Source organism: Protopterus annectens, chromosome 7.part0 (assembly GCF_019279795.1).
Source record: "Protopterus annectens isolate FY-2018-M chromosome 7.part0, PAN1.0, whole genome shotgun sequence".
NCBI lineage: Eukaryota > Metazoa > Chordata > Ceratodontiformes > Protopteridae > Protopterus > Protopterus annectens.
The window spans coordinates 1,720,123,075-1,720,138,779 of NC_056739.1; the positions used below are offsets into that span (position 1 = coordinate 1,720,123,075).

Consider the following 15,705-nt stretch of genomic DNA (forward strand, 5'->3'; position numbering starts at 1 on the left):
AATGGATATTATAGACAATAGACCAGGGTTACAGGTTTCACTTCCATACTCTACCAAGGAAGAGAGGAATGCCAAACCTACCTCCAAATCAGAAGACAAAAGCTCTAGAACAAATACACCACTTACTAAGGATGAGAGCTATAGAAAGGGTACCGTCTATGGAACAAGGGCAAGGATTTTACTCCAGACTTTTCCTGGTGCCAAGAAAAGGAAACCAATGGAGACCTATTCTTGACCTGTCAGCTCTAAACACATACCTCATTGTTCCAAAATTCAAAATGCTGACCCTACAGCAGCTTCTTCCCATGCTGGGCAAGCAGTCTTGGCTGGTAACTCTAGATCTCAAGGAGGCATGCCTGCACGTCCCCATACGACCAAATTGCAGAAGATACCTCAGATTTCTTGCAGGATCAGAGCATTATCAATTCTCAGCATTGCCCTTTGGCTTATCTACTGCGCCCAGAGTATTCACAAAATGCCTGGCATCAGTAATTGCTCATTGCAGGCTTCAGGGAATTCAAATTTACCCTTACCTGGACGACTGCCTGTTACAAGCGGACAACAAAAACAAATTAGCAAAAGATTTGAAAAAGGTCATTCATATACTGCAAGCCCTGGGATACACAGTCAATATAAAAAAGTCAAGGCTGATACCATCCCAAAGGATAACTTTCTTGGGTGCAGAGCTGGACACATCAAATCAAATGGCATCCCTCACAGCAGAAAAACAGAAGCACCTTCCTCTCTATTTCATGGCATTAACAAAGCAGAACCAGCTAACAGCAAGGAAAGTCCTGCAAGCCCTGGGTTACATGGCATCCTGCATAATATTGATTCCACATACCAGACTACATATGAGAAAGTTACAATGGTACCTAAGGAATTTATGGTCTCGGCACAAGCACAGCCTAGAAACCCAAATTCCAATAATTCCATGCCTGAAGCAAGAATTCCAATGGTGGGCTCAGGCCTGTCAATCGAACAAAGGGCTGCCCTTCCACAGCACTCAACCAAGCCAGACTATCACAACGGACGCCTCAGACCTCGGTTGGGGGGCACACATGCTGGACAAGTGCATACAAGGCTTATGGACTCAAGACCAGCTGAACCTACACATAAATCAAAAGGAGATGCTGGCAGTAAAACTGGCAATTCAGACATTCAGACCATTTCTTCGACAGGGTCAATTGCTGATAAGGACGGACAACACCACAGTTATGTGGTACATCAACAAACAGGGAGGCACACATTCATACCCTCTATGCCGGATGGCAATGGACCTCTGGAATGTGGCCCTGAGCTTCAACATTCAGTTACAAGCAATATTTGTACCAGGAAAAGAAAATATACTAGCAGACATCCTAAGCAGAACTACCACGGATGCTCACGAATGGATGCTGCATCCAGACATCTTCAAATCCATTACAGGGAAATGGGGACTACCAGAAATAGACTTATTCGCATCCCCACACAACCACCAATTGAAAAAATTCTGCACGAGGGCATACCACCCACTTGCTTGGAAGGTGGACTCCCTATCTTTCAGTTGGAAAAACCTGACAGCATATGCATTCCCACCTCTTCCTTTGATGCACAAGGTGCTATTGAAGATCAAAGAAGACCGTCCAAGGATCATTCTGATAGCTCCCGACTGGCTGAGGCAGCATTGGTACCCATTACTGAGGAGCATGTCTCGGGAACAAATATGGCCTCTGCCCCTAGTTCCCTTACTGTTAACACAGAACAACTTCAAAACCCTGCATCCAAACCTAAAAACACTTCAGCTGGCTGCCTGGAACATTGCATAAGACAAAATAACCCAGATTTATCACAAAGGGTTAAAGACATTATCTTGGAGGCTCGCAGACCCTCAACAAGGAAAACTTATTCAGCAAAATGGAAAAGATATCTCATTTGGAGTGCAGCAAAAGAAGAAAATGTGTCACTGGTAAACATAGCTAACATCCTGGAATACTTGGCAGAGCTTTTCCACAATGGCCTGTCCTATTCTTCCACCAAGATTCATGCATCAGCTATTTCAGCAGAATACAACATGGACCCTCCAGTCTTCTCACATCCTCTGCTCAGGCAGTTTCTGAGAGGAATTAAAAATGTAAAACCACCAAGGAAGCCACCATTGCCCGCATGGGACTTGAACTTTGTGCTAGAAAAGTTGACACTCCCTCCTTTCGAGCCAGCAGCAACAGCAGAATTACAGTACTTATGGAAAACTGCTTTCCTGCTTGCAATCACTTCAGCAAGAAGGGTTTCTGAACTACAGGCATTAATGGCAGTACAGCCCTTCCTTATCTTCCATCAAGATAGTGTCCATGAGAACTAATCCTACTTTTATGCCAAAGGTGGTCTCCAGGGTATCTTTAAACCAAGCTATCCTCCTGCCTACATTCTTCCCCAACCAACAGAACAGGGGAGAAAGACTATTCATACCTTGGATGTACATAGGCAATTGCGCTACTACCTGGACAGGACCAAGAGCAATAGAAAAACTGACCAGCTACTGGTAGCATATGCAACAGGAATGGAAGGAAAAGCAATTTCAAAACAGACAATCTCTAAGTGGATAGGAAATTGCATTAGATTTTGTTACTCTTACCATGGAAAGACAACTCCAGAAAACATCAGACCTCACTCCACAAGGGCTACAGCCACTACTACAGCTTTTTTACGAGGAGTGGCTACCAAAGACATTTTAGAGGCTGCTACTTGGAGCTCTGTGCATACATTTGCCAAGCATTATAATCTACCCTTATACTCCAGATCCCGAGCAGGTTTTGCCACTGCTGTTTTGCAAGGGATCTTAACTACACCATAATCTTATTATTCCTCCTCCCCAGTTTGGCTATGGTATTCTACCCATTTGTTAGGACTGCAGATGCATCCTTGAAGGACATAGTACAGTTTTGTACCTACCATAAATGTAGATGTCCGAGAGGTATGCATCTGCAGTCAGGATTACCCTCCCTCCTTCCCCTCTGTGGTACTCCTAGGGTATTTGCCCATCTTCTAGCTAGCTGGGGGAATCTATTATGGTGTATTTGTTTGTATATATGTATATACATGTTTATTTTTATTTGCTCTCTCTTATTTGGAAACTTTTACATTTATCCAAATTTAGCCTTCCTAGAGGGCACCTGGCATCTGGGGCAAGAGACACTGAGGAAAATGGCGTTGGCTGATACCTTTATACCTGAAGAACTGCAGCTATGACGTCGGGTGAAGTGCGACATCAGCCGAGGCCAGACCCAGACTTTGGAATCCGGCCGACCGAAGGGCTGCCTGACGACAGGACAACCCATTTGTTAGGACTGCAGATGCATACCTGTCGGACATCTACATTTATGGTATGTACAAAACTGTACTTAGGTACATTGCATGATCATACCTAGTGTACCATTTGTCAGGCATTTGTGACTAAAACTCTTCGCAGCCATCTGTTCTATCTTTCTATTTACCTTGAGAACCAGTGTCTCAAACTTTTGATCCAGGGTACCATGGCAAAGTCCCCACCCTGAGGTACAGCTGTCTCTCAAAGAAAACTGAGAAGTTTCAGTCTGATTCTGCTGCTGTCCAGCCTCTGCCAGATGTCTCTTTGGAAGTGAGTGAAGGCCCTGAAGACCATCCAGTGCAGACACTGATTTCCTGTGCTGCAACCCTATCTGAGACTGACATGGAACCAGCTTCTCGCACATCCACTGAGGTGATGTAGACATCCACAGTGGACATTAGAAATCATTATCCGTGGTTCCCTGTCAAAGAACCTAAGGGGATTTCCCAGATTCTGGTGAGGGAAGAGGTCCCTAGTACCCTCATTGAGTCTAGGCATGACCTGGAGTCTCCAAGGTTAGTTAAAGTGGATGTCCCACTTAAGAAGAAGCAGAATACTAACCACATTCCTAAGAATCCGTGGAGGTAATGGCAGGATTTTACTTGGTGCTTGTTTAATGCCTTGATGGACCTAAGACAACCTCGGGGTGGGGGGGGGTCTGTTCCTGCTTCTCCTTGGTCCTCTACTCCAGCTGAAAGGATTAGGGAGTCTGAGTCTTCAGATGAGGAGGTAGATTCTGGGGACGAGTTATTGGCCTACTCCTCACAAATTATCTCTCATTTAGACTGTGGCTCTGAAGAAGAGGATTCCTTGAGTCCTGACTCTCCCTTTGAGGAGTTGTCTTCCTCAACCTTCAAGGTAGTTTACATGGTGGAATTTTAAGTCTGATTGCTCATAGGCCTCTGCTAATTCAAAAAAGGTATTGAGTTGTTGCAGCTGGAATCTCCTAAATCTTCTGCTGTCACTCCTTGTTGGATGACTTCTTGGATACATTTTCAGCTGCTGCTTTGGCTCCTGATTCCTAGCTTCTGGTCCTCTATCGCTAAGTGGAAGTGTAGATTGTTTCTGGTTCCTAGAAAAGAGGGATCCTGGAGACTGGTTCTAAATCTTTCCTTCCTAAGTACTTTTCTAAAGATTGCCTCCTTTCAGATGCTTTCCTTCATGACTCGGTCCCCCATCTTACTTCCACAGGTATTTCCTGGTAGCCCTAGACCTAAGTGACATGTATTTTCATACTCTGTCACCATTTATTTAGGACATTTTTGTTTCTCTCTTTCTTGCATTTTCAATTCTCTACTTTGCCCTTTGGTTTTTGTATGGCTCTGAGGGTGTTCATCAAATGCCTAGCCCCTGTCATTGCCTTTTGCAGGCTTCAGGGTATCCAGAACAATCTACTTCTTCAATCCCACCCTCCCCAAATCCCGGTTTTTGCAGATCTGAACTTTACCACGTTGCTTCTGCCGAGTCTAGGATTCACTCAGCCTCAAAAAGTCCAACCTCGCTCCTTCTCTAGACTGCATTTTTCTGGGATGCAGAATTTAGACCATTCCAGTGTTGGCCTGTCTGTCTTCATCCAAGGTTCTGTTTTTTTTTTTTTTTTTTTCCTCTGACAACTTGCTTCCAGTCTCTGCTTTTCTTCTCTCATTTCAGCAAGGGAATGTCTCAAAATCATAGGGTTCATGGCATCTGCCACCCCCATGCTCCCCTTTGGCAAGTTTCACATGAGAAAACTTCAATGGTATTTAACAATGGTGTGGCTCCAGAATTGCCATTTTCTGGAGTTCCCAGTTCTCTTATTTCCTTGTCTGAAACTGGAGTTGCACTGGTGGAACTGGCAGATATCCATCAATCAGGGACTACCCTTTCAGACTGCTACCCCTGCCCCTACTCAGGAGCTGTTTAGACACTTCCACTCTGGGGTGGGGAGCCACTTTCAACAAGCTCTGGGTTCAGAGTATATGGTCTCGTCTCAGAAGTCAGTCCACATCAACATAAAGGAAGTGAGGGCACTTATTCTTCCTCTTCATGCCTTCCACTCTCTTGATCTCCATACTGTTTAAAGGTCTTTACAGACAACATCACAATCATGTGGTACATCAACAAATGAGGGCACAAGATCTTATCTTTGCAGGCTAGCCCTTTAGGCCAGGGATTGGCTAGCCCTTTAGGCCAGGGATTTTGTTAACCACCATCAGATAACTCTTCAGACACTTTACATTCCTTCAAAAGGCAGCTTTGTGGTAGGCTTCCTGAGCAGGTCCAGGGCAGAACCTTGTGAATGGACGCTATTCCTGTGTGTGGAAAGTTTTATTTTGGCATACTTTGCTGAAATTCACTTTCATCATTGGAGTTCATTGCAAAGGAAGAATTTCCTGTTTCCCGAATGTTTAGTGATTTCAGTGGGGAATATAATTTATTTATTGATTGATTGTTTTTGTTTTCTGAGAAAGCCTGACTGAGCACAGGTCCCATCTTCAGTGGATTCCTGGGAAGAAAGGCTCCACTCGAGGCACTCCTTAAAATGGAGAACATCGATATTTGTGCAGTGACTGAGACCTGGTTTAAGGCTCCAGAGAGCACCCCTGCACTACCAGGCTGCAACTCCTACCACACTTTTCGACCATGTAACCTGGACCGGAACACCAAAGGCGGAGGTGTGTCCATATTCATTAAGGCTATCCACACCTCCAGGCTAGTTGCTCCGCATAATGCATCCGAGGTTATCCAAGTGCAACTAACTCTGCAAAACTGCAATCCAAATTTTAGATTGCTACAGATCCCCCACCATGCCCCAAAATTCCCACTCTTTTCTTGATATACTGGAAAATACTGGGGTTGAACTAAACACCCTAATAATGGGCGATTTCAACTACCCCACCATTAACTGGGAAAACTACTTGTGTACCAACTCCTTCACACAATGCTTTCTGGAATTCATAAACTCCAGTGCCCTGGATCAGCTTATCCACACCCACACCAGGGGCAGCAATATCCTAGACCTAGTCATTACCAACATGAGTGACTGGTGTTCCACACCTGAAGTCAACTCCTCGTTGGTCCAATCCGACCATAAGCTAATCACCCTTGATATCCACATCCAACCCCCACCCCCCATTAAGGAAACCACTGTAAAAAAATTCTCCAAAGCCAACTTTATGCTTCTTAAGACAGAAGTGGTGAACTTCATGACTTTGGAATTCCGGCCGACTGCGGGACCGCCTGACGACAGGATAACCCAAGTGTGATGACTGCAGCAGGGTGAACACTCGAACATCTACATTTATGGTAGGTACAAAACTGTACTTTAAGGAAGCTCAAAAACCATGAGGCAGATGTCAATATTGTGTGGTGAAAAAATTGTTACTCATCTAGGTGGCAGGGAAGTATACTTTTGTTGGTCAGGTACTCCTTATCTCCATTTAAATCTGTTCTGTATTTCTGAAGTACAGTCTTGTATTGTAGCACTCCACATTATTCAGCTTTGGTCATTCATATGTGTAGTAGGTTACACCACTCTAGTCCCCTGTATAATCTACCTCAGTCATTTAAGCTGTCATAATCTCTTTAGAAGACCTAAATAACTAACCATTTTCTCTATTGAAAAGTATCTGCATTGATCTTTCTTACTAAGAGTCACAGATAAGCTAAGCAATAGATGATTCTGTCAGTCAGATGGATAGTACATCATTGTTAGATATCATAACTCTAATTAGCCTAACATAATTCTGAATTTTCAGATAATTCTAGCTGTGTTAGTGAGCTTTGCCTACTTTTTTATGTATTTTTTAACCAAACTAGAAGACCACAGCCTTCTACTGTCCTTCTTTTTAACAGAATATTTTCTAGTAAAGGCAAGTATGTTGCCCTCATTGACCTTGAAGATGTTAATTTGGGACTTCATTACGGCCAGTGTAATACTGAGGATTCTTTTTCTAGCTTTCAAAAATTTTTATTTTGTCTTCACAATAAGTACATGTTTTTCTTAAATTTACTCAGTTCATGGTAAACAGATTCCCTTTTTGCCATCCAAACCTTGACGACTCAACTGAATGCCATGCTGCTTCTTAATCACAGTGGAAACAGTCTGGTAACCATTTTCCACAGAATGCCTGAATTTAACTTTATGAAGTCTTAAAAGTTTCTTCCATAGCTTAAGTCACGCATGTCAGTCAACCCGGGTTTGCTTCCAATTTTAACAATGAATGGAAAGGCATGATTAAAATTTCTGGTAGCACAGCTTCTGATAACAAATGATGTTAAGTTGTCTGTCTCGCCTTCATTCTTGCTGGATGGGTTCGGAGCCGACCTCGGCTCCGACTCGGCCACTCTAAAAGCTCGAGAGTTGGTTCCACCGGCTCGAGGCTCCCCTTATATCCCACAATGCTAGGCGAGAGTTACCTCAGATCTCGTTTGCCGCTACAGCGATCGAGGTGTTGGTTTTCTACCGGCTTCTTGGTAAGTAAACTTTCAGTAAGTTAGGATACTTAAACCCCTTTATTTTTGATTTTAACTACTTTTTCCCTTAGTTTACTGGATTTCTAACCCTTTTTTTCATAAAATCCCGTTTCTTTCCACAAGAACTTTAAAGTTTTCCCTCGGGCCTTCAGGCCTTTCCCCCATTCCCTAGTGGTGTGTGTGTGTTACTCTTAATTAAAACCCTTTGATAGTTGTTTTATTTTTGAGTTTTAAAAAATAAGATAAAGTGTAATCAGTGTGTCTGACTGAGTGTGTGTGGTTACACTTTTTTGTTCTAGGATGTCTAAAGACACAAAGGTCTCAGGCTTCAAGAAGTGTGATGCGTGCTGTCAGAAAATGTCTCTGACAGACGGTCACACTTCTTGTGTCTACTGCCTGGGGCCTTTGCACCTGCAGGACTCCTGTGCTGTATGCCACGGCTTCAGTCCCAGGGTCCTGCAGGAAAGAAAGAACAAGTTGATCCTAAGGGGTCTATTTAAGCCTGAGGATTCCCTTTCTGTCTCTGGGAAGCCCTCCAAGGCTTCTAGGTCCTCGGCTCCAGCTACTGAGCCGAGACCTAAGGCTACTAAACCTACGTCTGCATCGGCTCCGGCTGGAGCCGATGAGTCTACAGCTTCTGTGGTTCCCTCGGCTCCGGCTGGAGCCGAGGTATTAGAATCCCTTGTCGGCTCCTACCAGACCTTCGGAGCCGACATCTAGGAAGAGATCTAGGTCACCATCCCTTGGCTCCGTTCATTCGGCTCCAGCATCTCCTCTGCTGTCTGAACGGAGCCATAAATCTCACCTCTAGGTCATCGAGGCTGTCGGATCATGACCTTCAGAGGGTAGTGAGTCGACTTCTTAAGTCCGAGGCACTGGCCCAAATGCTTCAGAGCCCGACTCATCAGTCGATCCCTGCCCCTGTCCATCAATATGTTCCTCCTCCGACTCCGTTGAGCTCGGAGCCGGGGCGTTTCGGAACCGAGACTGTGGTAGCGTCGGAGCCGATACAGATGTCTTCGGCGCCGTCGTCGGCTCCGATTTCTTCTTTCGAAGAATCTCGGCCCCGGGCTTCCTCGTCGGCTCCGAGGGGGTGAGTGGCATCGGACCCTTGTCCGACCCCGCTCTTCCTCTCGGAGCTTCGGCGCTGGTGAGTTCGGCTCCGACATCGGCCTCGGAGCCATCACTGTCGGTGCCGAGGGAGGTTCTCAGCTTCTCTGAGCGGGGACCTCTGGCTCTGCCTGACAGGGGTGCGTTCGAGGTCATGCGGAGTGTGTTAGAGCCTGGCTCTACTCCACAGTCGGCTCCGTCCGCCCCTCCCTCTACGGTGCCTCAGGTCAAGTCGACTCACTCCCTCATCCCGGACCGCAGAGAGTTAGCTCCTCAGGAACCCCCTGTGGGGATCTCATCCTCTTCCGAGGCCTCTCCTGATTTGGCAGAAGAGCCCCCTCGGAAGAGGAAGTGTAAGAGGAAACACATTGACTCACCTGAGTCCATCACATCTGACACAGATTTAGAGGATTCCGAGGGTTCCCCCCGTTCCCCTTCTGAAGATGTCTCTTTTGCAGACATTCTAGAAATCCTCAAACAGAGGGGAAATTGGCCAGCCCTCAACCCTTCGGAGGATGAATCTGTGTACCTTGAGGCGTTTGGCTCTCGTCCTTCCACCTCCTGGGTGTCTCCCCCCTTTGACCCCCTCATGCAGGTGGTAGCTAAAAAGGCATGGACGGCTCCTGATTCAGTGGACCCCACTCCCAGGAGACCCTCATAATTCATAACGGCACCAGCAGACAAACAGTTCTTGACAAAAGGAGTTTCTGTGGATGCTATGGTGGTTGCTGCTGCCACCGAGAAGGAACTAGCTGATCCTTCAGTACCTGTCCATCCACCTAACAAGGAATCTAGGTCCATGGACAGGTACGGGAAGCGGATGTTCTCGTCAGCGACATTTGCTATGCGTTCGCTGAACTACCTGTGCCATTTTACTCGTCTTCAAAGGGACTTGATTAAAGAAGCGAGTGACATGTTGAAGGACCCTACAGCTGCGGGTTTTCAAGATAAGATGAACACTCAGCTGGCTACCCTTAACTCCATAGCCAACTCCTCCATGCGCCTCCTTTCTTATGCGGCTGATGGAGCGAGCAGGGCCGCAGGGACAGGTGTGGCCTTACGTAGGCATGCCTAGATGCGGCTATGCAATTTTGCGGACCCCTTCAAGACGTCTTTCACTAATTCCCCGTTCGATGGATCATCTCTTTGGTCCTCAAGTGAAAGAAACCTTGACTAGGTGCGAGACTGATGGCAAGACTCTTTCTGCCGTCGGAGTCCGTTTTCTACTCCTTCTAGGCCTTACCCCAAAGGCCAGAAAAGTGGAAAAATGTGGTTCCGTAAACAATCTCAAGGGACTTCGCCTGACGCACAGAGTCGGTTCCCGCCAGAGGCAGAGGGGAATAACAATGGCAGGCGCCGCCTCGAGGCAGGGGGCTCCGAGAACCAGGGCAATCGAGAAGCTTTCTCTGATAAGCCTTTTCAGCATCCCTGAGGTGTTGCCCGACTGCCCACCTTCGGGGGCAGTCGGGGGAAGATTGTCACTGTACCCAGAAGCCTGGCTATCCCTGACTCAAGACAAATGGGTACAGTCCGTCATTTCCGAAGGCTATTCTATTCCCTTTCTTCGCATTCCAAACCAATCAAAAAAATCCCTTCCAGATGTTCCACCCGCGCAAAGGGATCTAGCGGTTTTGGAAATTTCAAAGCTGCTTGCAAAAAGAGCAATTCAGCCAGTTCCAGCAGACCAGCAAGGATCCAGAATCTACTTAAGGTTCTTTTTAGTTCCAAAGAAAACAGGGGACTCTGGAGACCAATTTTGGATCTCAGTATCTTGAACAGATCAGTCAAGAAAACAAGATTTCGGATGGTCACGCTGCAGTCCATCCTTCCCCTATTGGGAAAAGGAAACTGGATGTGCTCTATAGACCTTCAGGATGCGTACTATCACATAAAAATGAACAGACGCTCCAGAAGATTCCTCCGCTTCAGGCTGGGAACCAGTCATTTTCAATTCAGGGCCCTGCCCTTTGGTCTCACCACTGCCCCCCGGGTGTTTACCAAATGCATGGCAGTGGTAGCTTCTCACCTGAGACGACAAGGATTCCAGGTGTTTCCATATTTGGACGACTGGCTCCTCACAGCTCCCACCAAGCATCTCCTTCTGATGGCCAGGGATTACACTTTTCGCATTTGTCAAAAGTTAGGCATTTCAATAAATTGCGAAAAGTCTGTTTTGTCGCCTTGTCGTACTATTACCTTCATAGGCAAATCTAGACACAGTAGACATGTCTGCGAGACTAACAGATCGGAGAATAACAGACATACACAAACTGGTCTCACTCCTTTTCAACAACAACAGAATCAAAGCCAGGTTAGTTCTGAAAGTGTTGGGAATTATGGCGGCCATACCTCTGCTTCCATTAGCCAGATTCCACATGCGAATCCTTCAATGGATGCTCTTTACACAATGGTCATACCAGCAACTTCCAATGTCCCACACCATTATGATCACGCAGGCGCAGAAATCATCTCATGTGGTGGATGTCTTCCTCAGCTCTTGTTGGGAAGACCCTTTGTTCCTCCCTCCGGTTGCTACTCTGACAACGGACGCCTCCCTGATCGGGTGGGGGGGGCATTATCAGGGCAGGACGGTCCAGGGCACATGGCAACCAGACAAATGCCACTTGCACATAAATGTTCTGGAGATGAGAGCAGTGCTTTTAGCGTTGCAAGCCCTTCAAGACTCTCTTCCCTTGGGAACGATTGCAATCCAGACAGACAATATGTCTGTAGTGTGGTACATCAACAAACAAGGCGGAACCAGGTCCTACCCCCTGTGTCGAGAAGCACTCAGATTGTGGCAATGGGCGATTTCTTCTCAGCGGTTTCTGATAGCAACGCACATCCCGGAAGTCCAATCAAATCGCTGGACAAGTTGAGCAGAGCTATCCTCATGCCTCACGAGTGGTCTCTGAAAGACTCTGTTGTGAGAGAAATTTTTCTCAAGTGGGGTCAGCCTTGCTGCGATCTTTTTGCTACTCCCCAAAACAGCAAGTGCAGAGATTATTTCACTCTATTCCCTTTACCAGGCCAACCCAGCAGAGACGCTCTAGTCCAAGTTTGGCCCCGGGACTTCTGTATGCATTTCCTCCCTTCCCACTAATCTCTCAAGTGATACAGAAAGCTATCGCTCAGAAGGCCTCGTTGATCCTCATTGCTCCTTACTGGCCTCGACAGGTGTGGTTCCCCTTTCTACATCAATTTCTATTGAGCGACCTTGGCATCTGGACCTAGTTCCAGATCTTTTGATCCATCAGTCGGGTCAGTTTCATCGCTCCCTCCCTCTCAGAACCTCACTGCTTGGTTCCTCCAGTTCCAACCTTAGCCAGGCTTCCTCAATTATCTCACTCCGTTCGAGATATTTTGATAGCTTCCCATAAATCTTCCACTCGGAAGATTTATTTGAGTAAGTGGAAACGCTTCACATATTGGGCTCAAGGAAGGGACATAGATCCTTTCACTGCTTCCATCCAAATAGTCCTTGATTTTCTAGCTGAACTCTTCCATGCAGGTTCATCTCCTTCTACTCTTAAAGTTCAATTGGCAGCTATTTCTAACTTTCATGTGGGTATTTCTGAGTCTGCCTTAATGTCCCACAAGCTTTGCAAGGCCTTTTTGAAAGGAGTTTTTCTTCTCAGACCTCCTATAAGAAATCCTCCTCCTCCATGGGACCTAAATTTAGTTCTGAGTTCTTTAATTCTTTCCCCTTTCGAACCTGCAGCCTCCTGTTCTTTAAAATTGCTATCATGGAAAACGCTCTTTCTGGTAGCTATTACTTCAGCTAGAAGAGTTTCGGAACTTCATGCACTCAGCTGTCGGCCTCCTTATCTGTTGTTCCATAAGGACAGGGTATCCTTACGAACCAACCCGTCCTTTTTGCCTAAGGTAGCCTCGACATCTAATCTAAATCAAAGCATTGACCTCCCTGTGTTTTTTCCAGAATATTCCAATAGGTCTGAACAAAAATTACACTGACTAGATGTTCATCGTCAGTTAAGGTACTATTTGGATAGAACAAAACAATTCAGAAAATCTGACCAGCTGTTTGTCTCCTATGCAGAAGGCAGGAAGGGACTTTCAGTTTCAAAGGTATCATTATCTAGATGGCTAACATCTCTGATTTCCCTTGTTTATGAAATTAGACACCAAAGGCTGCCTAACAAACCTAAGGCCCATTCCACCAGAGCTTTGGCTACTTCCATAGCCTTCCAAGACAGACTGCCTATTGACACCATTTGTGCAGCGGCTACTTGGGCTACTCCTCACACTTTTTCATTTCTCATTATAAGTTGGATTTAGCTTCTAGGCATAGAGCTAACTTTGGTTCCACTGTTCTCAGGAGTCTGTTCCGTTAGGCCACCCGGGACAAGGTGCTAGGACGGTCCCATCCAGCAAGAATGAAGCGAGATAGACAACTTAACATATAGAAGTTATGTTCTTACCATAACATTCCATGTTAGTTGTCTTCTTCTCGCTTCTTCTTGCCCCACCCTCCTTCCCCCTGGCCTGGACAGACCTAGAGGAGTTGTGATTGTGACCTCTCTTTCTACCACCTCTTTACTTAGGCATATGCTGCTTTGCATATTTCCTGAATCAGGATGTAGGTCACCCTTCTTTCTCCCTGTTGTTAGAGGTGGACTCTGTTTATAGTTATTCTGTTACTATTATAAGCTGGGGTTAGCTTACAAACGAGATCTGAGGTAACTCTCGCCTAGCATTGTGGGATATAAGGGGAGCCTCAAGCCGGTGGAACCAACTCTCGAGCTTTTAGAGTGGCCGAGTCGGAGCCGAGGTCGGCTCCGAACCCATCCAGCAAGAAGAAGGCGAGAAGAAGACAACTAACATGGAACGTTATGGTAAGAACATAACTTCTATTTCTCTCTCGTCAGCTTCTGTCTGCATTGGTAACTAGCAGCTTGTGATTTCCATCTTTGTGGATGAATTTGTATTTCTGTGTGGGGTCTGTACTCTGCTACCTTCTGTGGTTCTCCATCTCCGAGATCTTGCCACTTACCTTTTCCAGTTTATGACTACTACATACTCTGAAATTCGTAAGCCACTGCTTTTAGTCCTTGACACTGGTGCAAGGTTCTGGCATTGACTGCTTGCATCCTTGTTTTCTGAACTGTTTGCTTTTTTTGCAGATCTCTTACCCACATTTTCAATGGAATTCTTCATCGTGTTATCATCTCTAGCATGTAAAAACAGGAGTTGTTGTTCCCACAATAATATGCTGCCACAAAGCATTCTCTCTACATCCCCCCACCTTCCTCTCCAAAAAGCAAGTTATTAATGCTCTCTCCAAGGCCAAAAGCACAGCCTCTGTGGGACTGGATGGTATCCCAGGTTGCGTTTTTTAAATGAGTTAGCGACTCAATTAGGTATTAACTTCAACCACAGCCTGAGTACTGGTTTTGTCCCTGCTGAATGGAAAATAGCAACAGTCATCCCCCTTCATAAATGGAGTACAGAAACAGACCCTGGGAAGTACAGACCCATAAGCTTAACCAGCTTTATTTGCAAGGCCATTGAACAAATCATCATGGACCTTATAAATAAGGATATAAGTGATCTCCAAACCCTGGGTCTGGCACAGTTTGGTTTTGTCAGAGGCAGGGCATGCCTGTTAAACCTGGTGGATTTGTTCAAAAATTTCACCAGACCCACAGACAAAGGCCAATCTGTGCATACAGCCTACTGTCTTAGACAAAGCCTTCGACACAATCCCAAATTCTGGCATCATTAATAAACTCTCCCAGTTGAATATCTGCCCTTACGTTGTCAGGTGGGTTGCTAACTGGCTCACTGACAGATCGCACTCAGTCAAAGTTGGGGACTTTACCTCAACCAGCAGACCTGTCACCAGTGGGTTTCCCAGTGGTCAGTACTGGGCTGTTCAGGCCAAAACGGAGGGGCTGTGGCTGACTGCTGATTACAATTTGGGTGCAATCACTGAATCCCCAAAAGATGTCAGTATACTTCAAGGGACTTGCACAAATCAATGATTGGTGCTAAAGCCATCGACTCAAACTCAGTGCTAAAAAATCCATTGTCACCCCCTTTGGCAAAAATCATACCCTGCAGACTCATTTAAATAATGCCCTAAGTGACAACTCGGTAGTGATAGACTTGGGAATGCAAGTTGACTGTAGCCTAAACTTTGACTACCAGGTGTCTACTGTGGTAAGGAAGGTATTCTATGTTGAAGAGTAGTTGTGTGGAGGAAGTGGATGTCGATTGGCTATGCAGTTAAAGCGGGGGCATGGGGGCTAGTGCTTAACTCATAGGAAAGTGGGGGTGGGTGGAATGGGGGTAGGGCAGGGGAGCAGAGTGAGCCCTAGCGTAGCGAGGGCGAACCATGAGGAGACCAGGCAGCACAAGCCAAGGAAACAATCAGTCAGTACAGGTCAGTGGGAAATGCAAGAGTGTCCTGAGGGATTGGATAAGTTGTTCAGCTTGAAAAATAGCTTGGGTTATAGAAAGAAATATTAAGTCAGAACAGTCAGGAGAAAAGTTGAAAGTTAGTAGTGCAGGCAGAGGCTTGTGGGGAGGCACCTATTTTATGCCGACTGAGTTAGTGTGCACACCACTGAACTGTCTTGGGAAGTAAGCAAATTGCATAAAATATTGAACTTGCCTGTAGCAGCAGAGAAAAAAATATAAATAGGGGATTTGCAAGAAGCAGAGATTCTTGTTTAGAAGTTGTTCTCAAAGGTGTGTGTTGTGGTTGCGCACTAATGTCTCAGTGCTTTACAGAGTAGTATAGTGCCAGCTGGGGAAAATTCTAATTTATA

At 45.9% G+C, this 15,705-nt stretch overlaps 1 protein-coding gene across 1 annotated transcript in view; it reads left to right on the forward strand.

Moving 5' to 3' along the window:
- The window catches only part of FURIN (furin, paired basic amino acid cleaving enzyme), a 1,258,063-nt gene that overhangs the window by 352,759 nt on the left and 889,599 nt on the right, over positions 1 to 15,705 (forward strand). The gene's annotated exons all lie outside the window — the stretch shown is intronic.